Source organism: Peromyscus eremicus, chromosome 18 (assembly GCF_949786415.1).
Source record: "Peromyscus eremicus chromosome 18, PerEre_H2_v1, whole genome shotgun sequence".
NCBI lineage: Eukaryota > Metazoa > Chordata > Mammalia > Rodentia > Cricetidae > Peromyscus > Peromyscus eremicus.
Genome location: NC_081434.1, coordinates 39,867,248 through 39,893,790, shown reverse-complemented (window position 1 = coordinate 39,893,790; position 26,543 = coordinate 39,867,248). Strand labels below are relative to the sequence as shown.

Sequence of the window (26,543 nt, the reverse complement as noted above, 5' to 3'; positions counted from 1 at the left end):
AGCAATTGCATTAGGGCTCCCATTTCGTGGGTTGGGGGTTCCATTTCTTCATCTTTGGCCTAAGTTACTTAGCAATGACCAACTCAACTATGCGCCCACCATATTGTTTTGCGTGTTTGACTAGAACATTGACAGATTAATAGGAAGGGTAAATAGCAACAGCGGACGGGCCCAGTGCGGGGCAGCAGGATTGACTGCGCTGGACTTCGTTGTGTTTGCTCAGAGGAAGCCAAAGCAAAAGTCTGCTGGGGGGAGGTGACTCGGGTCATGGGCATTTGTTTCTCATCTCTAGAGAAAACAATTGTCTCCTCAATGGAAGATGGCTTTTTCTGAATCTACATGGCTTCACTGACAAGGAGGAGATACTCGCCGTTCCAGGGTGTTGGCTGAATCACACACAAATGAAAAGGCCACACAAAAATCCAAACGTACTAAATTCCTCAGAGAATCCTTTGATTTAGGTTGAAGGAGAGAAACCTGAGAAAGCTTATCAACTATTCAGTGCCTCCATCCAATATTTGATGTTCAGAATTTTATGAGGTTTCAGAGTGATCCAGCCATCATCCCTTCTCCTGGTTCTTGAAGGTAGAGCCCTGGACGTCAAGCTCTGTTGAATTTGCAAGCCTTGGTTTAGGGGAAATCTATTTTGACTCAGATTTGTTCTTTGAACTTAGGTGGCTGAGGTGTCTTGAAACAAGGGGAAAGATCTCCTTTGGGTAAAACTGAACTGGCTTCAATCAAAGGCAAAACTGAGTTTCCGGGGGGACAATTCTTTGAGCACGAGTGATTTTACATTTTAGCACTAACCTAGTTCTTTACAGCACAGCTCATTTTTAATAAAAGACTCCAAGAGCTTCCACACAGAGTTTGACTAGTCATTCTTGGTCTGTCTGTCCCTGCCCCATTGTGTACATGTGCACATGCATTTGTGTGCATAGATATATAAATCTTTCTTTTAATCTCCCGGGCGGTCTTCTTGAGACGGCAGTCAGGCCGGGAATGGGGGGACATTTTCAGCCTCTCCCTCTGGCTGTCACTCTGCTTTGTTGTGTCTGAACAGATGTTGTTTTCTGACGTCTGCTTCTGCTCCGTTTCTCTCTCCGCTGTTGGACTCACGGTTTCCTTCCTTCTCTTCTTAGCGCTCAAGGGTCAGGAGCTGCACGGCAGCATTGTTTATAGCGGTGTCGGAAAACATTTCGGCACCTGTAAGCTTCTCAAATGGAAAAACCATCGGGAACTGTCTGTTTCTTTACCTGTCCAACAGCGCTGTAGCATTTGTACCAACACGTGCAGCGCGAATCCGTACTTCAGCGAAAGCGTAGACTGGTTTTCTGCCGCCTCATAACGTCTGGCCTGAGCCTGATGGAGGCGCCCTCACTCATGCCTGGCGTCTGAGTTGGGTTGATTCAAAGCTTCTGTTCACTTGAAACTATCACTCAGTGCCTCTACCCACAGCCTGTTCTTTGGTGCAGACTTCTCTGTAGTTTGGTGATATCAAGGCAGACAGCTCTCTTAGGTGGTGGCTGATGATTCCAAGAATAGTTCTTCCCAGAGGACAAGGAGGAAGCACTGTTGCCTTTAATCACTTAGCACAGAGTTAGAGCACATCACTTTAAAACTCTTATTGGCTGAGGCAATCAGAAGCCCACCCAGCTTCAAGCGAAGGGAGCAGAGATCTTTCGGTTCATTGTGAAGAAGAATTTGGGGCCGTGCTCTACAATTCCAATAGGGTTGAGAGAGAAGAGACTGGAATGTGCTGGGTGACATCATAGGAAGTACTTGAGCACGATCTCCTGCAGACACCTGCCATCAGCAAGACACTGACCCCCAGAAGTAACCTGCCCTTGATCTTAGGTAACCTTTTAGTACAGCTTCCCACCAGACCAAGCTTCCTAATGCCACTTTGCTTTAATTAATTCTGAAACAAGTTCACCTTTCATGTTTCTTCCCCTCCAAAAGGTAAGATCAGAGACCTGCTGGGTGGTAGGAGCACCCTGCAGGGGACGTGTAGAGACTCCGAAACGTCAGTGAGGCAAAACTTACCAAATGCCAGTTAAAATGTTCTTCCACCTATCTGTTCGGTACACATCTTAGAGCAGCCTTTGATCCTACTGAAAACCTCGAGGACCCTGGAGTGAGTGAGACACAGAAGACTCAGGTTTTAGTTCATCCCTGAAGAGAGGCCCAGGCAGAGAATTTCTCCCTTGGCCTATCACGTTCTCTTTGAAGTCACTTACGTTTTCCGATGACCCATTTTACGGCTGTGCAAATGGGCTAAATATATAAACTTTATGAATAAACCAGGCTATTTATAATGCATTTTGTAGTTATAAACAAAAACAAGTGACTTTAGATATGTAATTGTGCTTGCCAAATTACCTCAGGTTGAACTTTCTGTGTTGGCGGGAGTGTGTAATATGAAGCCATCCCACGCTGCTGTGGAGCACACTGATTTCGGGGCCCTTCTGAGCAGCCTTGCCTTTGTGCATTAGATATATTGATGAACTTGTGCATCTGTTGATCCCACTTCCAGAATCCATCTTACACACATTATTAGACCATGAGGTCGAGGGTTCTGTCCAAGGATCTTTATGACAGTGCTGTTTATAGTTACTCAATAATGGGAGCCCCCTGACTTTCCAATAACAGAACATTCTATAACCTACAGTTTATGGACAACAAGAAGTCAGGCTTTCTGAAGACATGTTTGTATAGACTTTGCACAAATTAATTTAAATAAGAATTAAAGTCTACCTAAAGGAAGAATAGGCAGGGACTGATGGAAGAGAGCTCTATAGAATTATTAGTGATCTTGTACCCTTTCGGGGTGTCTTTTTTATTAAAAATACTTATTTTATTTTTTAATGTGTGTGTGTGTGATCTGTGTGTCTATGTGTATATGTGTCTCTGTGTGTGTCTGTGTGTATGTTCATGTGTATGTGTGCATATGTCTGTATGTGTGTCTGTCTGTGTGTCTGTGTGTATGTCTGTGTGTTGTCTGGGCATGTGTGTCTGTGTGTGTGTCTGTGTGTATGTGTGCATGTGTCTGTATCTGTATGTGTGTGTGTGTCTGTATGTGTGCATGTGTCTGTGTGTGTGTCTTTGTGTGTATGTCTATGTGTGATCTGGGCATGTTTGTCTGTGTGTGGTCTCTGTGTGTGTGTGTGTCTGCATGGCTGTGTGTGTGCACGGGCACACATGTTTCAGGTGCCTATGGAGGCAGGAAGAGGTCACTGGACCCCGCTGGAGTTCTGAGGTCTTCTGAAGAGCAGTGTGTTCTTGTAATCACTGAGCCCATCTTTCTGTTCTTTCAAACTCTGATGTGTATTATGTGTATTGCCGCTGTAGTCAGGAAAGAAAGCGAATGAATGGTATGTGTAGCTGTCTTGCATAACATTTTTTTCCTCTTAAATATCTTGTCCAAAAGGCGGCTCAGTAGGTTAATGCTTTCCCTTATCCACTCACCTGAACACCAGTGGCTGCTGTCCAGGGGTGCCTCCTCCCTCCCCTCTCCCATCTCGCTGATTCCAACGGGGGATTCCCATGCTAAGGATTGGCTTTGCCATGGAGGAGGACGGATGGGCTGAGAAGGGCAAAGGCGGCCAGAATCTCCGGTCTGATCTTTGGGCTGCTGTGGGAACCTGTAGCCACAGGACAGCCCCAGGCCTCCATGTGACCTCCTGCTTAAAGACCTCAAGTCCTCAGGCTATTAACTGGATTTTACCTGAGTAAATCGCCTTGCTTTTTGAGAACATTAATAAATTACCAGGAAAATTCTGTCATCCCGAACACAAACATCTTTCAAAGGCTTACTCACTTCACTGGGCTTTTGGTCTCAACTCAAGATTTACCTGTTAGCGTTAACAAAAGCATAAACTGAATTTGGAACTGCAAGGTAATTTACCCTTAGGGTGATTGATCTGGCACCCCTCTTACCTCCCCATAGAGTTGGTCCTGTATCCCAACTGGTCCAAAATTCCCCAAAAGACAACCAGGCTTGTGTGGGCCGAAGAGGGAGAGCATTCCAGTGCAGCTCCCTCCTCTTGAACCTGAAGAATGGAAGAGATTGCCCTTTCGTTAAGAGGAAGATAAATTTGGATTTAAAATAGGGAGAACTGTTACCTTTAAGCTCTGATCCAGGGAAGGACTGCAGGCTACACACTGTAGATAATTTGCATTACGAAGTTTCCTCATTCAATTACCATCCTGTCTATGGATATAATAAGCACATGCCTTAATGCTTGCAAATCTGGACAATAAATAGCTTTTTAAAACTTATGGGTATGAAAATGGTACAATTGGCTCCTCTGAAAACATTAGCTTTTTGTATTGTCTGTTTATTATGTCTAATTATTGAAGGAAGGCTCAATAAAGCCAGGAAGTAATGAACTTTATTAAATAATCACAGTATTCAGCATAACTGTTTAGTACACTGAACGCTGTATTGAGGTTCCTTCTCCTAATGCAATCATGCTCACTAATAAGGTACTTTTCAAGGCATCTGCTACGAAACTTGACTTCTTTTGTCTTTGTTAAACTTGGTGTTGGTATAGATTATTTATATCTTGAAACAGATGCACCTGCTCAGAAGTCAGGCAGCATCTCCGGTAGAAAAACAAAAGAATGTAGCTTTCTTGGAGTCTTTTCTAATGTGTAGATGATATTAGAGTTAAGCAGGCTCCTTCAGAGGGATCCCAGGTTCTGGTTCCAGAAGATGGAATTGGACAGGGATTCCTTGCATAGCACCTCGATGCTTGCACAGCAGGGGCTTTCCAGACATGCTCCATCTGCACATGTGGTGGATCTTCGTGCATCACGTCTCCTTGCATCCTGAACACCCATCCAGAGCTGTGCATTTTACTATTATAACGAGCCCAGGTTACCTGCAGGCACTCTGAGCACCTCTGAGCCTGAACCAGTGGCTCTGTGGCTCCAGACAGTTCTAGTTGGCCTCAGCAGGTGTAGCGGCTTCCCTTCTCTTTGCCAACCGTCTTTTCTGTACGCTAATTTTGTAGCCTCTGGATGCGACCTTCTGTGTCTCACTTTACATTATTCTTCTGAGTCACATATAGCAGAGTGCCCCAGCTGAGGGCTAAATATTTATCCATAGAGAAAGAGAAAAATCTCTGCCAAAAGATATGAAGCAAATCCAAACCCGGATCTGCCAAAAACTGCAGGGTGTTGGCTTTTAGTGATATGCTAGGCAGCTGCTAACTAAGAGATCCTGAATTCAGCATGATGTTCTGTGTCACTAAAAAGCGAATATTTTGGCAGTGGGCACCATGAGCTTGTTGAGGCTTAGAGCTTCAAATCTCCTAGTCCAGTATGTCCAAGGAGGAGCATTGAGCCTAAGGGTCCAGAGGCAATACAGAGTGTGAGGAGAGACGCAGAAGAGAATCCCTGTGTGCACTGGACTTTGTGGGACCAAGAGTGAACCTGAAAGTGAACTAGCACCCGAAAGTGCCAAGAAGAAGCAGGGTCCCTGATAGAAATGCAAAACCTTTTGTCTTAGCTCCAAAATATCGACGAGGGATATGTCAATGGGCCCAGCAACTTATTTAATGTGTTGTGTTTATTTGTTTTTAAATTTATTTGAATTTGTGTTTAGGTGTATTCATGTGATGTGTTTTTACGTGTGAACACGTTCATGCAGGGACACATGCATGTGAGTGCCTATGTGTGGAGGCCAGAGGTCAACCTCGAGTGTCCCTTTCTCAGTTGGACTTTACCTTATATTTTGAGACAGGTTCTCTCACGGAACCTGGAACTCACAGATTTGGGCAGGCCAGGCTGGCCAGCAAGCCCCAGGCATCTGTCCATTTCTACTTGCTGGTGCTGGGATACCGCCACACCTTTAACACATTCATTTATTTGTTATTTGGGTATCAGTAATTTGAACTCCTATGTTCATGCTTACACAGCAAACACTTGACCGCCTCGCCATCTCCTCAGCCCTGCAGCTTAGGTTTTAATAAACCCATTGGCCGTGCATTGCTATGTAGTGCATTATGTTCAAACTCAGCCTCGGAGGACAGCAATTATTATCATACAGTTTTTGAGGGGCTGGCACTGGTATCTCCAAAGGAGCTGAGTCGAAAGGCTCCTCTTCCAGGCTTGGGGTCCTGCGCAGGGCTGCTCACTTATTTCACTGTAAAAGAGAGACACTACTTCTAGTCTATAGTCAAGGAGAGGCAACACAGGGGCCATATTGTGGGTGGATTCTAGAAGGGGGTCCTCAGGAAGCATCTTAGAGGCTGATTACTGCCAAGCCCTCAGGACACACTCATGCTTGCTAAAAGGCTTTTTGTTTGTCTCATATATCCCTTGGAATTTACCAGTAGCTAAGGCTGGCCTTGAACTCCTGATCTCCCTGCGTTTGTCCCTAGGGCTGGTATCTGAGGCCTGCGCTACCATACCCTGCCTGCCAATGTTTTAGATCTGCTAAGTTTCTGCAAGAAGATACAGGAACATTTCTCAAACAGCGAGGGTGTAGGGATTTTGCTCAGAAGGAACTCTACAGCTACTACAGGCTACCATGGGAATATTTTAGGGTTGGCTTTGAAATTTTTGGGAGGTTGTATCCAATTTTAGGAAATTTACTTATTCATTCCATCTCATACCTAAGTTGAGTATAACTATTAAATCTCACTACATCTCATTACATTCATTACACATGAGTACCACAGTGTACTTGGACATTACATTTCCTGTTGTATCTTACTGTATCCTGTCTTTTGCTTCCTATTTTCCCCATTCCATTCCGTTCTCCTTTGTTCCACTCCATTCCATTCCACGTCACTCCATTAAAACAATCAGTTCCATTCCACCTAGCTGATTTCATAATGGAGTCCGTGGTCATGACTATCAGTTAAAACTTCCATTTAAAGAGATTAAGAATCCGAAGAGCATGGGGTTAGATGAAGAGGGAGAAAGACTTAGTCTTGGTAATACAGAGACTCGAGGATCCGGGCCAATTGCAGGAATCAGTGATTCCTGTTTGAAGCACCCACCCCGTGTCGGGTATTTGTTATTTTGTTTCCTGTCTAATTTTCACAAGGACCCAATTGCATGTCATTTATTTACAGCCGGATAGCAAATGCTTTCCTTAATGCAGAGGAAACTCAGACGCATAGAACTTAGCCACTTTTGCCCGATCTCCCCAAGATGGCAAGTGATGTGATCAGAGCTCACACTTTTACCGTCAGCGGCTCCAAAGGCCTAGTCCTTAGCCCATAACACCACGTAGACCACAGGACATAAGACACAAAGATGTCAAGGTACCAAATTTAGGACAGTCTCTGTGGATGGACTTTCACTAGTGAGTACAGCATTGATTCTAAGATCTCTCCGATGTTATGTAGCTATCAGACCAACAGTGTCCTTACAGATGTACAAGCAGTCTTGTGTGTAGAAACCCAGAGAGGTTGCATTACTGTACACTTAGACTTTAAATTAGAAAAAGTGAAAACCAATTTATTTTTATTTATATATGTGAAGGTGCATCTGTGTGGGGTTATGTGCAGGTGCCTGCAGAAGGCAGAAGAGAGTGTCTAAATGCCCTGGAGCTGGACTTAAAGGCAGTTGTGGGTTCTGGGGACTGATGTGGGTTCTGGGGACTGAGCTCTGGTCCTCACAAGCGCAGTTGAGCACTCATAACCTCTGCACTGTCTCTCCACTCTCTAACCTGTGTGTGAGTTTTCAGGGCTTGTGTGTGAGTCTGGGTTGGTAGAAAGGGCAGAAGGAGCGATAATTTATTAAATATTGTGGAATTATGAGGACCTTCTTTTTCTGACTGTAGCTGCCTTTTCTTCGTCGGGGCTTAGGCTATGTTCTGCACTTTATCAAGAGCAGAAGTAACTCGGCCTTGTAGATGATTTTAGAGGGTTTAGCATACCTGAATCTTAAACTCCACTGAAACTGCTCTGGGTCTAGATTAAGCAGAAAAGCAAAAAAGATTAGGAATGAGATTATTTCTCTCTTGAAGATCCACTTTGCAGTTTTCATATCTTATATGCACACAGACACATGCACACACACAGACATACTCACACAGACACACACATAGACACACATACACGGAGACACATAGACACACAGATATACAAACACACGTAGACACACACACACAGACACATGCACACAGACACAGTCACACAGATACACACATAGACACACAGATATACACACATGTAGACACACACACAGACACTCACATAGACACACTCACACAGACACACTCACACAGATACATGCACAGACACATATACACAGAGACACATAAACATACACTTAGACAAACACACAGACACACAGATATACAGACACACAGAGACACACATAGATATTCACACACAGACACACACAAAATACACACATAGAAACAGACAGACAGACAGACAGACGGACAGACACACATACAGTGTAGGAATTGAACCCAGGGCCTTAGCTAGCACATGCTAGGCAAGAGCTCTACCACTGAGCTATACCCATTGCCGTGTACATACATTTACTTTTGAATGTGAAGACTGCCCTGGGGGGAAAGAAGGCTGGGTAGTTCTACATGCAGCTTTCTATTTGTGGAAACGAAAAGGCTGAAAGGTTCAAATGTATAATATGGAGGACTGGATGTGGGTGAAGTCATTCACCTCAGATCTCAGTTTTATGTAGCGGGGAAGCAAAGCTCAGGCAAGTCGATCACTTGTCTGACACAGAAAATACATGTAGAGGTGAGGCAGGCCTTTGGGTTCCTAGAACCCCACATCGGAATTCTTCCTGCCACACCCCAGTAGCTCCAGCTCCATGTGTCTAAGTGCAGACACCAGGACTAGTCTAACATTGGTGTCCACACATCTGTGAGTGTTATGGAAATGTTTTGCAATGCAAAGTACGTCTGGAAGGCCATTTCTCCAATCAGGAACCTATTGTTCAACTTCTTAGCGGCACTTACAATTTCTCGGCTCTCATCTGTAAGCCCAGAATATTGCTCATCCTCGGAAGTGGACAATACAGAGCAGGAGTGTGCTGTCAGGGAATTGTGAAGGTTGTCATTCGCAAAAAGGAAGCAGTGATGCAGCCTGGGAAGAAACGAGACCCGTTTTCCTCGCGCAAGCAAAGCGCTTAGATTGCTTGCCGTTTTGCATTCTCTCTTGCATTTCTTCAAGGGTATGCTTGAAATGACATATTTATGTATGGGTAAGAGTCCAGAATCAAATCTCACCATAATTCAGTCAACAAAGGCACAAAACTTTGCTCTCATAAAACATTGCATCACTTCACTGGAGGTCAGTAGTAGGCAGTGTTTTAAAACAGTTTATGGTGTCACAAAACCCACAGGAGCAAAGAATCTACTTAATGATGCTAAGGTGGCCTGCAGCAAATCTTCAACAGACTAGAGATTATATGTAGGAAATTCCAAATGGTCTCAGAAAGTGACTCCCTTATCTGCCTCTGCCCTGCTCCTCTCTGATGCTAAGCATGCAGTCTTGTCAGAGGACTGGAGCCAAGTGCCAGTGACCTTACATTCAATGTCACACCGTCTCACGGTTTTACAGGATGTGACATACACATTTATGCTCACATACACATATATTTAGTGATTAATGTACAGATGGGTCTTCTTAGTCTGTTTATAAATAGGCTGTTTATAAATCAAGACACATTTTCTCATAGAAAATGTCTGTACCCAAATATTTACCACATGCCCAAAGCTGAGCTTTTAAGCAGCCCAGTTGTGTGTGTAAGTTCTAAAGATAACTTCAGAAACCTAGTGTAAGTGTGATCACGTATGACACTAATGCACGTGGATGCTCAAAGTCAACACTGAGTGTTGTTCGTCAGGAACCACACACCTTGTTTTCTAGACAGTTCCTCTCACTAGTCTTGAGTTCGCTAAGGACGAAGCTCTCTGGCCAGTGGGCCGTAGGGATCCACTTGCCTCTGTCTCCCCAGTACTGGGATCACAGCGGTTGCTGTCACATCTAGTTTTTTTCAATGTCAGCTCTGACTTCAAGTCCTTGTGTGTGCAAGATAAACACTTAACCACCTGAGCTGTCCCTGGCCCCAAGGAACCTTTTAAAGTAACGCTGTCCCTTGCCTTTTGAAGAGGGCCATCTCTCTGTGCAAGGTTTTAGAGTTAGCCTGAGACTCCAATTCTCAGACTTCAGCTCCGCCCTGAGCAGAGATGGTGTGACAGAGGCCCAGGCAGGCAAAGTCATCGCCAGTCCTTAGGAAACATGGCCTCCTCGGGGACCTAGGAAGTAAATTTCCATAGCTTCCTCCATCAGTGCCTCTTTTTCTCCAGCTGTGAAGACAAACTTAAAGTTAAGCAGATATTTCAGAAAGAAATATTTTCATATATAAAGTCAATCTGTGGACTGACCAAGACTTTAAGCAAAGCAATCCAAGGGCTATTCTTGGTCAGTGACCAGTGCAGTAGGTTCATTGGGTGGCCTTTGGTGTCAGAGGCAGAAGGTCCCTGAGAAGGACAGTCTTTCCATCATTCCCTCCTTTCCTCTCCTTCCCCCAAGCCTCAGGGTTTTCTCGGGCAGGTGGCTCCTATAGCGAATCGCTCATTTTATTCATCTTTGTTTTTTGCTTCTCAGAGGATTTGAACTTTCCCAGAAAACAAATGTCATTTTCTAACCTTTCAATGTGTAAGTATAAAATGGGACTCTTGTTCTCAAGTCTGAAGGTGACCTGCTCAAGTTCTCTGGGTAGATGGGTTCTGTGACAGTGACTGGTTGCTAGTGTATAGCTTCCTTGGTAAGACAGTACTGCATGGAGCCTTTGACCCATCCAAGGACCTCGGAGTCAGCTTGCAAGCGCCATTAGAGAACTTTAAAAAAAAGTGGCGTGTGTGTTTGTGTGTGTGTGTGGGGTAGAGATCAATGTTGGTTGTCCTCATTTACTCTCTACCTTATTCTTTTAGACATTTAGCAAGACTAGCTGGCTAGTAAGCTCCAGGCTCCTCCTGTCTCTGTGTTCTTAGCGCACTAGGATTATAGGTGCATGCCAATCACGCCTGGCTTTTATGTGAGTGCTAAGATCCAAACTCAGATTCTCATGCATGGCAAGACATCTTTCTGGCCTGAGAACTTGTGTTTAAACACAGAGGTTCCTGGTAGAGATGAGACTATTAGGTAAGCTTGGTGCTTTCAGTACGTTATTAAATGAAAATTTATCTCAGGCAGATGATTTGATTCCTAAGGGGCGAGGGTTAAAGACTAAGCAATGTGTAGACCACACACATCCGTTAGGAGGCGGAGCCTGTGTTAATGGTCTTGCCTTCCCACACCCCACACCCACCCTATTTTGCTACATGCCTTTTTGGAGAAAAGTTTTGTAGTGAATTCTTCAAAAAATTCTGTCTGTTTTTTTTTTTCCTTAAGAAAGAAAGCTTGAGACAAACCAGTTTCAGAGGGTGTCGAGAGGGCAAGGCTCCCCCACAGTTCTTTGGAGTCCCCAACTCCCTGTCTTCATGTGAAACGTCTCATAATTAAAAAGCACAGACTCTGTATGGACACTGAGTCTTTTCAGTAGAAACTGGGACTCCAAAAGTGGTTATTATGCATGGATGTGCTGCACGAATTAGATTTCTGTGTCTTGACTTTAATGGCCCTGTCTAGATATGTGATTAAGCTTTTGTTCTTTGTCTCAAGATGACTGGTCAATGGAGTTGTGTGGTTTTAATTTCATCTGAAGTGCAGTTGGGGAAGAGGTGACGAACAGAGCCTGCTGCTTTTCTGTCTGTTGCTCAGTCACTGTGACCGCTGTTTCAGGTCTTGTTAAACAGTTGGAGTGATATGAAATTATGTGATGAGAGGTTTTTGAATACAACATGGAACTTCTAATTTAAAAAATATGACACAAAGAGGTACAAAGAGTGAATTTTTACTTGTGTCTTAATCCGCATCCCCAAAAGGCAGAGTTACAAATGTGCAGCCTGCAGGAAGTGAAGGAAAACACAATTTAATATAAAATTGTAGTTCCCTATCTGGGATCATCGGTTACTATGACAACTGATTCAAATGCTGGAAAGACCCAAGTAGTTAGGCAACTTAACTAGATGTTTCTGACAGTATGGGAACTAAATATATTTTAAAAACAGACACACGCAGATCCCATTGAGTGACCCGGGTGACACAACGGTGAGGCATTGTTGTGACAACCAGAGGCTTTTCGCGAAAGAATATAGTTTAGAATCAACAGTTGCAGCCAGGAGAGCAGGCGCCGGGGCTGCGGCTCCTCACTGCCGTGGGGAAGACAGTTAGGGTTAGGTGCTCACAGCACCCCTGCTGAATGAATCCAGGCTCACCTTGTCCTCATCTTCAAACCACCAAGAATGGGGTCAGGCTACAGTTGGAGGACACAAGCCTGGAAAAGGGAGAAGCGCCGTTCCTAATAGATGCACAAGTACCTGCCAGGGGCTTATTTTATCAACTCTATTAAAAATGACTTCCCCCTTCCTTTGGGTAATGATAGAGAAATTTATTCTTATCTGCACGTTCAGTTGGAATGATGAACTTGTAGATTTCTCCCTTTATCATCAGGCACTGTTAGGTAGAAAATAGAAAGCAAATAAATAAAAGCAAGTTTCCACAGCTTTTGTTTATTTCATGTGTGCATGCACTTTCGTGTGTGCACATGTTTGAGCATGCATGTAGAGGCTGGGGGACGGACAGCCTTGGGTGTCATCACAGAGACAGGACCTCTCATTATCCTGGAGCTCACCAATTATATTAGACCAGCTAGCCATTGAGTTCCAAGTGCCTGTGTCTGCTGTCCTAGAGCTGAGATGAGGTCAATATACCTCATATTTTAAAAACATGGATTCTGGGACTTGAACTTAGTTCCTCAGCAAGCCATGCTCACCACCCCCAGCACAGTTTCCATGTTTTTGTTTTTGTTTTTGTTTTTGGTTTTTCGAGACAGGGTTTCTCTGTGTAGTTTTGAGCCTTTCCTGGAACTCACTCTGTAGACCAGGCTGGCCTCGAACTCACAGAAATCCTCCTGCCTCTGCCTCCTGAGTGCTGGGATTAAAGGACTGCGCCACCACCACCCGGCCCATGTTTTTAAAGCAACATGGCTCAAGTTCCATGAACACAGTAGTTCTTTAGCACATACTTAGGTACAAAGTATTTGAGGAGAGTCTGCAGAAGCGAGAGGAGAAGTTAGCCTGAGGTTCCTTCCCTCTGTGTCACGTGGACTTTTTAGGCTTCTAGGAAATACATCTTCAGGATAGTGGTTGGGGCAAGTATTTTCCTTCTTCTGAGGAAATTTTCAAAGGAAATTCAATTATTTTCAAAAATGAGAGAAAGAAAACCAAACACAAATCACTGAGCAGAAGGGTTTCCTAGACTGCTCATTTATTTAATAAAGGAATGTGTAAGAAACACCCTTAAAATCTGTGAAGTATTTTCAAGAGAAAAAAGACAAATGAATTCAAATGGAATTGGGCAACGGACCTATTTCTAAGGCTTGGCAATACACCTCAACCTTGAAGCAATTATTGGTTTTTATGGAAATATAGGCTGTACCATGTGGGCAGGCAGACATTCAAGGCATAACTAGTGTTCATTTCCCTTATATTTTGCTACTAGTTCTGTCCTTATGGGTGTTACAGGCAATTCACACTACAAAAATGGCAAATACTGTGTTAAAGGCCTCTCTAGCCGCTTTCTCTGGTCGTGAACTATGGATTTTTGAATTTAAATGTTAGTGTATTACATCACCCATAGAAAGATTCTGATACTGACTTTGGCTTTTGACAAGGTTTTGGAATTCTGTCTAACCTCTAGAAAATGTCCCCAAAACTTCAGAAGCCTTTATGAGCTATGAGGCGCTGTTCTGAATCCATCAAGGGAACAAGGAAGTGCTGGACAAGCAGGAGACAGGGCCTTGATGCTCCTCCTTTCTTGTTTGGAGTTCTAAATACTAACAGTAGAGTGTGTGGGGAAGGCACCAGCCTGAGACCAGCAGGAGCTGCGGGGAACAGTCCGGCTGCCATCCCTTTCCTATTCCCGTTCCTTTCCTTCCTCCTCCTATGGATAGATTTAGTCAGAGAGTCCGTTTATTCCTGGGCAGAAAACCCATGGTACAGCATGCTTTAGATGTCTCCTCTGCAGTGAAGTGTGGGACGTTCACAGCACCAGACCTACCCTCGAAATGTCTCCTCGACCTCGGAGGACCAGACTACCATGAATCCCAGGTTTCTATTGTCCTCCATCCCTGACGTGTGAAAAAACGAAGCTGCCTCCATTAACTCGTGTGTTGGTTGTATATTATCAAACCCCTTCGAGTGGATAGGGCAATGGTGTGCGGTGAATGTGCTCCACAGGAAGCTTGGGGGTCTTAGTAGTGGAAACTCATCTTGGAAAATGTAAAGAAAGAATACTGCGGTTCAACAAGATGGCTCAGTGGGTCTAAGTGTTTGCTGTCAAGCCTGACAACCTGAGTTTGATCCCTGGAACCCACATAGTGGATACCTGTTCTGCCTACCTATGACCTTGAAGTAGCTGCCTCTGGGGTGTGGCCTGGGGGCTACCCTTGAGACCTTAGATGCATGTAAGCCAGTCTCTTCTCTCCCTTGTGGGCTTCGATGGTGCAGACTGACTCAGGCAGCCAGAACAGTGGAGGACAGTACCTCAGCCTTCCAGGACCCTGTGACAACTCTCCTATCCTGTTTAGTGAGTTTTCTTTCTCAATAAATTTCTTTATCCCTTAAGCAGACTCCAGTGGACTTCTCGCTATACCTGATGCCCAATGTGGGGCATGAACCCACGACCCTGAGATTAAGAGTCTCCTGCTCTACAGACTGAGCTAGCCAGGCTATCTTTTAAGCAGACTCCAGTGGATCTCTCATTATAAACAAACAAACAAACAAACAAACAAACAAGTAAGTAGATGTAAAAAGAGACTATTCCCCAAGTGGCTTTTTTTTCCCAGTAGAGATCAAGCAGAAGTTTTTAAAGTTCTCTTTGTCTCACAGTTATCCCATGCTTGAAAGGATAGCAATTAAAAACAGCACAAATAAAATCAGCAATGAGCCGGGCGGCAGTGGTGCATGCCTTTAATCCCAGCACTCGGGAGGCAGAGCCAGGCGGATCTCTGTGAGTTCGAGGCCAGCCTGGTCTACAGAGTGAGATCCAGGACAGGCGCCAAAACTACACGGAGAAACCCTGTCTCAAAAAACCAAAAAAAAAAAAAAAATTGCAATGAAAAAGAGGCTGTAACTGTACATACAGAAGTCAGAATGACTATGAGAAAATAAAAACAAGTTTATGTCAATAACTCAACTGCTAAAATGAAAATATTACAAAGAACAGAACATGTAAAAGCCTTTGCACAAATGCAATTTTACATAAATATTTTATAAAATACTAAGAAAATCCAGAAAACCTTATGGTCATGAGCTACATTAGCTAACACTCTGATAAATACTTTAGAAGGGAAAGAAACCATTTGAATCTGGCATAGTCTTACAGAAAAGTTATACTGTAAATTCAAAGAATAGGTTAATCTTAAGCAAACTTCTCCACAAACTTTGGGATGTTTCTTGTGTCACATTGACTGTGAAAACTCGACATTTCCACTTTCTAACCTCTCCCTAAATGTATGCCATTTGTAATATGATTTTGGGACAGCTTGTCCCCAAAGAGGTGGGGTCTACTTCCTTAATCCTTGCATCAGGATTAGGTTCATCAGTTACTGTAGAGATTATAAAAGGTAATGGAAGGGATGGGCCTGGAAATGGTGATGTGCTGGTCAGAGCCAGTGCCTTGAGAGGTATCCCATGCTTTTGGACTCCTGATCCATCCATCATGTATGCATACCTTGGTTGGCTTGTTGAATGTGAAAAACACATAACCCAGTCATCCCATAGCCCACCAACTGTGAGGCAGATATATAAGGACATCTTAGATGATCCCCAGTATCTAGCACACAGACTTACCAAAAGGCCAACCACCTCTAGTCTAAACTATGTGAATTTTCAGCAGATCCTTGGACTCATAGGGAATTCATGCTTATTGTTGGAAGTCATTAAGTTTCAAGATGGCTTTTTCAACTGATGAAAAAACTAGTATCTATAAGTGGGTTGCTAGTAATACAAAAGCCAGAAGCATGTGATGTGGCTTTTCTAGCTGGGCTTGCTTCAGAGGCTGGAGAAACGGTAAGCCAACTGTGCAAAGCCAGAAAAATGGAGATAATATTGTTATTGAAGGGTGGCCATTGATGACATATGGTAATACTTGCTTGTATAAACCAGAAGAGAGAAGATGACCTATAGATGCTTGGATTTGGTGGTGTGGGTTCTCAGACAGAATGTTGGAAATGTCATCTGGCTGCCCCAAGCCGTGCAAGATCCAGTCTGACAAGATAAAGACGCTGTTGAGGAAGGACCGTTCGGTTTCTAGACAAAAGTAGAGGGCATTTAGAAAGCAGAATTGCTAGCCTAGAAATAAAATGTATTCTAGTCTCTCCATCTGGCCAAAGTTTCTTAACTTTAAATGGAGCCTTGAGGTGTGAATAAACTCCAAGTTGAGTCCTTCAGACTGTTTATGTAGACTATGGCGAGAAACTTTAAGTGGTGCCACATAGATCTGTTAGGTCATTGTCCCAAAGTAGAGTAGTCACATACCCAAAGGAGAAGTCTTAGAAACAGTGGTTGATTGTTTGTTTGTTTTTTTAAGTTTTGAAAAATACATTTGAGTGGAGTTGGGTACGTTGGAGCTCTTGAGGGGGTTGTACCAATCAGCTCCATCAATCTTAGATAAAACAGACTGATGGGTAAATTTAAAAATGACTTCTGGCCCTAACTTTCTAGTAGATGGGAGAAGTTTTTAGTGTCCAGTATCAACCACTTCCCCCGCCCTCAAAGACACTTTATGCTACCGATGAAAGAGTAAATGCACCCCAAAAGGAAAGACAGGAACCATGGCAGAACCAGTGGGCAGAACAAGTAATTACCAAGAACAGCATATTGGGGAGACTGCTCCAGAATAATGCTGAAGCCTAATCCAAGCTGTCTCCCTTACAGCAGGAATGGGGTTTCCCTCGGTGAGGTTTCACAGGTGCTGTAAAACCCCACCAGGAGTTGACAGAGATAACTGGTAGGCCTCCCTATCCTGAATTATGAGGTTCATATAATTTTTATACTGAAATTAGTCAAAGAAAACACAGTGATAAAAATCACAGAGCATTTTAAAGAATATTAGTATGAGAATTTGATCCAAAGTATCAGCAAACTGACTTGAGCATACTCATCAACGCAACGTTGGCTTAATGCTGGAATGCCAAGCTGTGTACTCTGACTTCAAAACAAAAGAATAACACAGATGGGAACATTAAAGAGCAATCTCACTGTCCTATGGAGCATGAGTGCACAATTCTAAACACAAATCTACTAAGCCAAACCCACCATGTTAAATATATTTCAGGGAAGCGAGGTCAGCTTATCATGAGAAAGCCAATGAACTCACCATACTAAAAGACTAAGCTAGAAATGTAGGGAGTGTGCTTCTGGGTTACCATGGTGGACCAGAACTGCCCCTTGGGAGCTAGTGAAGGAAAATATTAGAATAAGAAAAAAAAAAAAAACCAGACTCTTCAAAGTAAAAAGGGAGGAAGAGTCTCGGAAATCCAGGAAGAAAGTGAAGGGAAACCTGGAGGAAAGAAAACCAAAAAGATAAGACGAGAAGATGGATGAGGTGGAGAAGTAAGATGAACACAGCCTCTGCTTCCATTTTCTCTGGTCAGAAGAAAGCATAAGTCCCTTCTAAAGGGGAGCCAGGTGTGAGACAGGCAGACCTACCCCAGGACAAGCCCACAGCCCTCCCAAGCCTCAAATCCAGTCTAGCTGTTGGTGAGACACTGATACCTACAAGTTGGCCAGAGAGACGGGGTGGGGGAGAAAAGAAGTGGGGGGGAGAAAGAGGTGTGTGTGTGTGTGTGTGTGTGTGTGTGTGTGTGTGTGAGAGAGAGAGAGAGAGAGAGAGAGAGAGAGAGAGAGAGAGAGGAGAGAGAGAGAGGAGGAGAGAGGAGAGTCCCACTTGTTAGTCAGTATGACCCAGGGGTCAGTGCCTGGGTGCCATCTTGATAGAGTAAACTGATGACTAGGGAAATGACTCTGTGGGGAAGGTATTAAGCAATGGCGAGGACACTGGACTGGATTCCCAGAATCCATGTCAAACCAGGCCTGGTAGTGCACGTCTGGTGTAGTGGTGAACAAGCCCTGGTCTCCAAGGGAGGGTGAGGGCCAATATGTGAGGTTGTCCTTCGACCTTCCACGTGTATCTCCCCCTCCCCCCAATGATTAAAAACCTAGAGCCACACAATGATAGAACAAATTCCTCCCCTCCAACCTCCCAGCTATGCCGGGGTCCTGTGACACTGTTCCTGTGATATGAACAAACGTCTGCTTACCCCAGGTAGGGAAGTGCAGATACCGCGAGAGTCAACCTGGTGAACAGATGACTCCTACTGTGGTTACTCACAGGAACGTGGGTGAAGGGTTACCTACAGAGCTGAAAGGACTCAAAGCCTAGCCCCCGCATGGGTGACAGCTCATGAAAGCTGGGGTTCACTGCATTATCTGCAGGCAGCTCAGAAGGCTGGAAAGTGTTCTCTCCAGGTGGCTCAGGTGGTCTGAGCCTTTTTCCTGGCAGCTTCCTTGGTCCCTGTTTCCTGTAGGCAGTTCAGATGATCCCTGCTTCTTCCAGGCAGCTTGTCTTGTCTGAGAGTAACTCTTCAGAAGGTCTCACTACTCACAGTGCTGGGGTAGGGAGGGGCCTAATGGATCTGTAGTTTCAGGGGCTTGTTTACTTGTTTACTTCCTGAGCTTAGAGGGCTTCCCTGCGGCATGCAATGTTTCACCTCCTGGCAAACATTCTGTGTCTCAATGACCTTCCCTCTGAGATGGAAGGTTTTTTAATCTCAGGAAAGTGCCGCACAACAGCCTGAGAGGTCACAACAGCAGCAGGTCAGGGAGCCTCAGTTTGGCCTCCCACAGTCCCAGGGTGAGGGAGGCCCAGAGAGGCCCTGGTGAAGAGCGGGGGGACCAGCTGAAGGGCGAGGGACCTGGTGCAGGGCGGGTAGTACATAGGGACAGACAGCCTCACCTCACTGCTCCCAGGAGCAGATCTTATCAACCGAAAATAACACGAAGTGGTGAGCTCAGGCCCTGAGAAGGAAAAACAAAAAACAAAAAAACCAGCCCAGAGCCACGTTTCTGTCGTTCACAGCTGTAGGACCCAAGAACCGTGCCGTTCCGTGGTGTTTTTGATACAGCCACGTCTTTTTTCAGATGTGTACCCAGGCGGTCTTGAAAGTACGGGGACAGGACTCCTGCCTGTCCCGACCTTACTGCTGTGGTTGGAGACGTCCTTTCCCACCCTAGCTAAAACGTCCCACTGCTCTCCCCTGCCCGCAGGCTGCAAAGCTAAGGTTGACCAGCAGAGGTCTCTGGTATGCAAAGAAGAGAAGCTACCAAAGCGGAGAGGAGGGGGAGACCGCTCTGGGGGACTTGAGAGCCTTGTCCGACCCAGAATATCATAAACCATCAGGAAGACGAGGAGCCCACAAGATCAACCGGGCGTTCCAGCCTCCAAGAGTGGAAGCGCAGTCTCCAACTTAGCGGCTCTCTTTGTGGCCCTTGTTCTCCATTGCCAGTTTTTACTGGCGTTTCCGCAGGATTTTTTTCTTTATTATTTTAAAAAACTATATTTTACTTACCCCTCCCCATCTTACATCCATCTAATTTTCTTTACAATTTTAAAATTATTGGGCAATGTTTTTCCTTTTTTCTTAGCTTTCTTTTTTTTTCTTTTTGCCCCTGAGTTTTTCCTCCTTTGGAGAAAACTACGTTTAGTAGTTTTAGTACGTTTAGTTTAGTACGTTTCACTTCACCTTACTGATTTAAGAATTTCCTTATGTTTTCATTTTGTATTCTTATATTTATCTAATTTTAAACCCCTTTTCACCACAAGGGACTCCCCCCCACCCCCCGCCGTTTTTTTCCACTTTAATTTAAATAGTTTTTAATTTCATAGTATATTCTCCTCTAGTTTGGCCACTTTGAGTTTTTGTGGTCATTGATGATATATAAGAGAACTGTAATTAATTTTAAGTGTCCAAGAATTGATTTCATGAGAAAATTATAATTCGTTGAAGTATGTCAAAACCTGAAACACAAAAAGCCATGTTCATATGGAAGATTTAGAATTATCACTGTTTCATTGATGAGCAATCTTTATGCCTCAGTTTTAGACTTTGATGCATTTCCACTCAAATGTGACTGTGTTTTAAAAAATAAAATAAAACTAAATAAGTGTTCCAAAGTTTGGATGTGAGGCATCAACAACAAGCTATTCCTACATGAAAATAATTTCAGGAGGATTTAGCTGTGTCGGATGTCAAGATTTGTTACAAATGGGTAGCAATTAAAAGGCCATTATAGCGAAGTAGCCCAATGGAATAGAAGAGAAAGCCGTAAATATGGAACCTGCTGACTGGTAGAGTTTGCATTATACAGCAGAACCCATTGGAGAGTGGGCCTTACGTGTAAGCCATGGAGAGCAGTGGCTGACGTGAAGTGAGGAAGCCCAGGGCATAAGTTGGCTGCTTTGCGTAGTGATGGACTAATCTATAAATAATGACAGGGTGACTGATTGCCTCACAGGACAAAGAAAGTTGATCCTTACCTCATACCATAGACTTAAATACCAATTTACCTCACACCAAAAGACTTAACTATAAAACGGTAGTACGCTAAGGCTGGTATAGGGCTTATGAGATGGCTTGGCCAATGAAGGTCCCGAGATACCAGCCCTGGTGATCTGTGTCTGATCCCCAGGCCTAAATAGAGATTGTACACGAGGAATAAATTCTGTTTATTTAAGCACCAAAACAAAAACCAACCAAATAAAAATCAAGAGGAGGAGGAGGAGGACACAAAGAATCTGGGGAGAGCTGGCACCCAGCAAACATCCCAATAGAAAGGCGGATAAAGGACTCACAGAAACTTGTTACCAAACAACCTGTCCTAGTGATGGCCAGTGAGGAAATGAGGACAGTCATGCAGTCAATAGATGCAGGGGAAATTTAAAATGGCATAGAAATAGGGATCTCCTCCACCAAATTAAATAGGATGTTGGTCAGGTATGAAACAACCAGCATCAGCATAAATTTGTGTATCTCTTTTGAACAAGTAGGTATCATATGCTGCATATAAACGTGTGCAAGTTTTTATGGTCCACTAATTTCATCCCCAAATGCCAACCTTGGAAATCCTTGCACATATACACAAAAACATTGCTCAAAACAGTAAAATGAGCAAGTCCTCTACTGGGGACCGCAGAGTGAAGTCTTAGGATGTAATTCTGGTTAAATATGGTATGTCTTGGCTTTTCTGGTTGGCAAGATGGAGGAAAATGTCTTAGGAAGTGGTTACGAAGGTTGATGGATATTGGCTAAGATCACAATGGCAAAGACTTCTACCAGGACCCTGGCTTAGGGACTCTGTCTGCGTTAGTGTCTTCTGCCTCATGGGTCTTTCTTCTCTTCTGTAGTATGAAACTACTGCCTGATGCTAGTTTTAGCAGCAAGATGAACAGTAAGAAAACTGTGACCAAGTGTTTAGTAAAGCTAATCTCTCTTGCTTAGGTGTTTGAAAGAGGAAGCTCATGGTGTTTGACATCAGCTTATTCCAAAACGCAGGAGCTGCTGGTCACACACTCAGCCTGTGCACACAACCATCTCTTTCTTCCTCCTCCTCACATTCTCTTGCAGTTCTCTTCTACTGTGAGCCTCTAAGCTCCTGCTAGCCCCTCCCCTGCCTGCTGTTTGGTTCTTAGTTCCCTGGGCAAAGTATGGCATCTCATAAGCACCTAGAGAACATTTGCTTCATGATGGATGGATGAATGAGTGATTGAGAAAGAGAAATTTCCAAGACAATTTCCCTTTAAAACAATTTGAAAAATCACACTTCTTTCCCTCTTCAAAATGCCTATTATTACTTTCTTTAATCCCAATGCATGTGATCTGATTTGTTAGAAAATAATTTAGTATATATTAGGATGGGAATAAAATGTTGGTGCTGGGACATCCAGGGAACTAGTGGCAGATACAGGGCTGGCTTGGGTCACAGCACAAGGAGCAAAGACAGAAGAATCTGGACCCATTTGTCAGATTGAAATGTTAGTGAGGGCGCTTTCCAGGAAAACCACCTTGTCCTCAGCTCCCTGACGGTCACGGGTGCCCAAAGCTGCAGTCTGTCCACCTGCACAGCTGCTTCCTTATGCTTGAGAGTACCATTGTCCACGGACTGCCATCCTGTGAGGCAGACATCATCAGTCACAGCCCTGCTTTTGTATGGAAATGGCATCCATGTGAACACAATTGTTATGGTTAATGGCTAACATTATCTTACTGGAGAAACCTAGAGACATTCACGGATATCAGATTTATATTTACAGAGGTTTATAATAAAAGTGATATAAAGTATTAATGCTGAAAGAGGTTAGGAAAATACAGAAGACAAATAAGCATCTTGTGGAAGTTTTAGTGAAGGTACTTTTTTTTTTAAATGGCCAAAATTCCATTTTTATTTTTAAGAGAGAATTTCATTTTCAGCAGAATCACGTTGCTGCCTTTTTCTTCAAAAATTCCTGTCCTTCAACAGCATATTTCCTGGATCACAAGTGCCCCTTTGAACAGGACAGGGGACAAGAGAGGAGTGTTGCTGGGCCCATTGGAGGATGGGGTTTGCATCCCATGGTTTCCAGACCCTTGTCCATCATCGCAGTTTCTGAGGACTCTGCCGAGATGAAGTCCAATCATTTAAATCCAATCGAAGCTCCCTTGGTCTCTGCTCATAGCCTCTCAGGCTGCTGCTTCTATGTGGCAGCTCCGAGGAGGTGCTTGGGGGTAGAAATGAGTGAGAAGCAGGGATGTATGAGGGGCAGGAGGAGGCAACAAGGCTTTGATATGTACGGAAAACATTTCTTAAAATAACTTACCTTGAAATAGCTGTTTCACTTTTCCTTTTTAAAAATTATTTATTTATTTTACATCCCATCACAGTTTCCCTTACCTCCCCTGCCTCCATTTCTATGTTCCTATTCAGAAAAGGGCAGGCCTTCCACGGATAATTACTCACTTTGCCTTTTTAATGATCAAATTTTAGTTTGAATGTTTGAGGCATGGAGAGAAAAGGTCACAAATTTCTGTAGGATTTGGCTAAAAAGCTTATGTTTTTGGTTGAAATAACAGTAACATTAAATTGTGGGGCCTTGGCTGATAGATGGCTCAGCAGGTAAAGGCACTTTCGGACAAGGTTTGACAACCCGAGTTCCTTTATCAGGACCTGGGTAGTGGAAGAAGAGAAGTCCTAGGTTTGTCCTGTGACCTCCATATGCATGTGGATACATATGTCCTTCTCTACTCCTAATAAATAGATATTGAAAAACTCCAAACTTGTAGCGGTCATAAGAAACTGGAACGCTTTCTTTCTTTTTCTTTTCTTTTTTCTTTCTTTCCTTCTTTCTTTCTTTCTTTCTTTCTTTCTTTCTTTCTTTCTTTCTTTCTTTCTTTCTTTCTTTCCTTCCTTCCTTCCTTCCTTCCTTCCTTTCTTTCTTTCTTTCTTTCTTTCTTTCTTTCTTTCTTTCTTTCTTTCTTTCTTTCTTCTTTTTTTGGTTTTTAGAGACAGGGTTTCTCTGTGTAGTTTTGGTGCCTGTCCTGGATCTCACTCCGTAGACCAGGCTGGCCTCGAACTCACAGAGATCCCCCTGGCTCTGCCTCCCGAGTGCTGGGATTAAAGGTGTGCACCATCGCCACCCAGCTTTACTAGTACACTTTCTTAGAGCATATCTTCAAAGGTTTGTCATGACCTTGTTGCATTGTGTCAGGAGACACAACATCTACCCAGACACCTTTCTATATCTTAAGACTGGTCATGTATTTGGATGGAATCAATGCAATCTTCACATTGTAAACCCCCTTTCATTAGTGACTTCAGGATCTTTTAACATCAGTTTCTGCATTAATGGTCACAAGCTAACAATCACCACATTCTATCAGAAGTTCTGCAATACTGATAGTATTTCTACAAAGAACTTTGGCATTAACCATCTGCATAGCCTGGGACAAGAAGGATAAGGAAAAGGATAGAGAGTTTCTCAGTTTTTTAATTTAATGAGAATCTGTTGAGTCACAAGAATTATGATGTGTTAGGGACACCTAGTAAGCAAGCATATCTACATTCTTCTGCTAGGAGTTTATAGCATGGGGAAAACAGTTGATAAACAACTATTATATGGTGTGAGGTAGGAAGCCTGCTTGAGTTCCCTTTGACCCCTAGCTTGAGGTGATTGTTATTGTTCCGATCTACTTTATAGAAAGTATCCATCTGTTTGAGATGCTTTAAAAACACCACCAATAAGAAAGCTCAAGTGAAAGAAAGTCAAATGATGGACAATGGCCATTAAAAGCTTGTGTGAGGAATCCAGATGTTCTTCCTTGGGCACTTTCAGTTGGTCAGGCTGAGTAATGTGTGTCTGTATGACTTCACCTGCAGAATGAGTCAGAGCGTTGGCCTTGTCGTCGATGCCATGACCATTTCCTGTTTTAAGTGGGGGGGGCTTGAGAGGCAAATGATCTGAGTTGTCTTAACAAATTAGAGCCCGGTGCAGGATTTGAATCCAGAGTTCACAGTCTCGTCATACTATTTTTTCTGCCCAAGACGTTAGTGTTTTATAACTGGTCTTTATAAATGGTTTCCTACTAATGTAGCTTGGTGAAAATAACATGGGCTCTCGATTAAAAAAAAAAAATTCTCCTCCAGCACCTCTTGTCCTTTGGTATTGGTCGTTTGATTCTCCTGGACCACAGTTTCCCAATTCAGAAGGCAGAAACATTTCCCTGCCAGTGAGCACGCTGGTGGCTTTGGGTGGACACCTGACCACCATGTCTGAGTCATGAAATTAATGATAGATATTAACGAGGCTACCATCTCTTCCTATCTTAGGCATGTTTTCACATGCGGTAATTCTCATTAGATGGGTGTGTGGGCAGCCATAAAGGTATGAAGACAGAAGGACATTAGGAGGAACTTAGAGCTATTACTTCGGAGCCCACAGACCCTATCCAGTGTGTAATATTTTCATCAGGTCCCCTGCACAGCACTTTGTGTGCTCATGATGTAGGATAAACACGAGGAGGAGGAGGTACCATGTTCAGGGCAGGCTCTAATCCCGTTGGAGATGCTCTCTCAGGGCTTCCTTTCTGCAGGGTGACTGGTGTGAATGTATTTCAGTATGAGGAATCGTGATAGTCTTTCTTCACTCACCAATCAAAGTGGCCTTAATGTCGTTCCACATAGAAAACTAAGGCAAAGACAATAAACTACCTTTATTATACACTTTGAAATCCAGCTTCAGGAAATAAAATAGAATACTTTTTTTTTTAACAGTGAAAGACAAAGAAATTCCACCGTAGGTTATTTATAAATGTCTGTAGCTCTCTCTGGGGGTGTAATTCTCACTTGTTATTAAAGAGGATGCTGAGAGTTCTGACTTCATTTGGAATTTTAAGTTATCACAGGTTGATTTTTTTTTCTCTCTGAAACTCATTAAATTTTAACTAGATGCACACTTTCTGTGTTGAACTGTAGGGAAAGACATATTTGGAATATCTGTCAAGTCTGTTGTTGTTACTCATAAAAATATGTCTAGTTTTAAGCCCTGGAACACGGATCTGCTTGGAGGCAGCCCATGTCATCCGGCAGGGGAAACTCCTGCTCACACAGAGGAGCCCAGAATCTTCTCAGAAGTTCCTTGGCACATTAATACTCGAAGGCCGGTTTGAAATTTTCCTATTCAACTCCACTAAAGAGTTGGGGGGGGGGGGTGGGATGGGGAAAGAAAAAAACACTTATCTTAAAGATTCATGATTCAAGCGGCCGATAGAATCTGCAGTTTCCATAGTGCTGGGCCCTAGATTTCCCTTTAATGTAATTAAGCCTCAAGATTTATGAATACAACAGGCCAGAACTTGATCCGTGTTCGTTTTCAATTACTGCAGTGAAAGGGCCCTATCCAGATGTCTCTATTTATAACATTCAAGCAGGCCGGGCAGGGGCTGAGGGGGGGGGAGCCCAAATTGTCAACTTGTTAATTCTTCACAGAGGGTACTCAGCTGAGGTCCTGGCTTTGACCCCATGACAAAAGGCTAGAGGCCCTGGGGGCGAGGGCATCAATGCTTCCAGGGACAACACGGTGAGCCCCAGGGGTCACTCCCTCTGCTTTGTAGGTATTTCTGTAATAATGGGGTCCATTCCTTATTTTTTATTTCTGTTACAGTTCTGGGAACATGGAAGGGTGAAAAAAAAAACCTGGCTCGAATGTAGATGTGAAAGACAAACATATAGAATGAGAGAATGAGAGCATCAGGTGTCCCCCGGCAACAGTAACCAGGATAAAATGCTACAGGGAGAACCCACAGTATGCAGTGACCCACATAATCGGGCCTATTTTGGGAGCATTGTTTTATTT

At 43.7% G+C, this 26,543-nt stretch overlaps 1 protein-coding gene across 1 annotated transcript in view; it reads left to right on the top strand.

The window, feature by feature from the left end:
* Window positions 1-26,543, top strand: part of C18H12orf42 (chromosome 18 C12orf42 homolog) — a 136,640-nt gene that overhangs the window by 3,556 nt on the left and 106,541 nt on the right. The gene's annotated exons all lie outside the window — the stretch shown is intronic.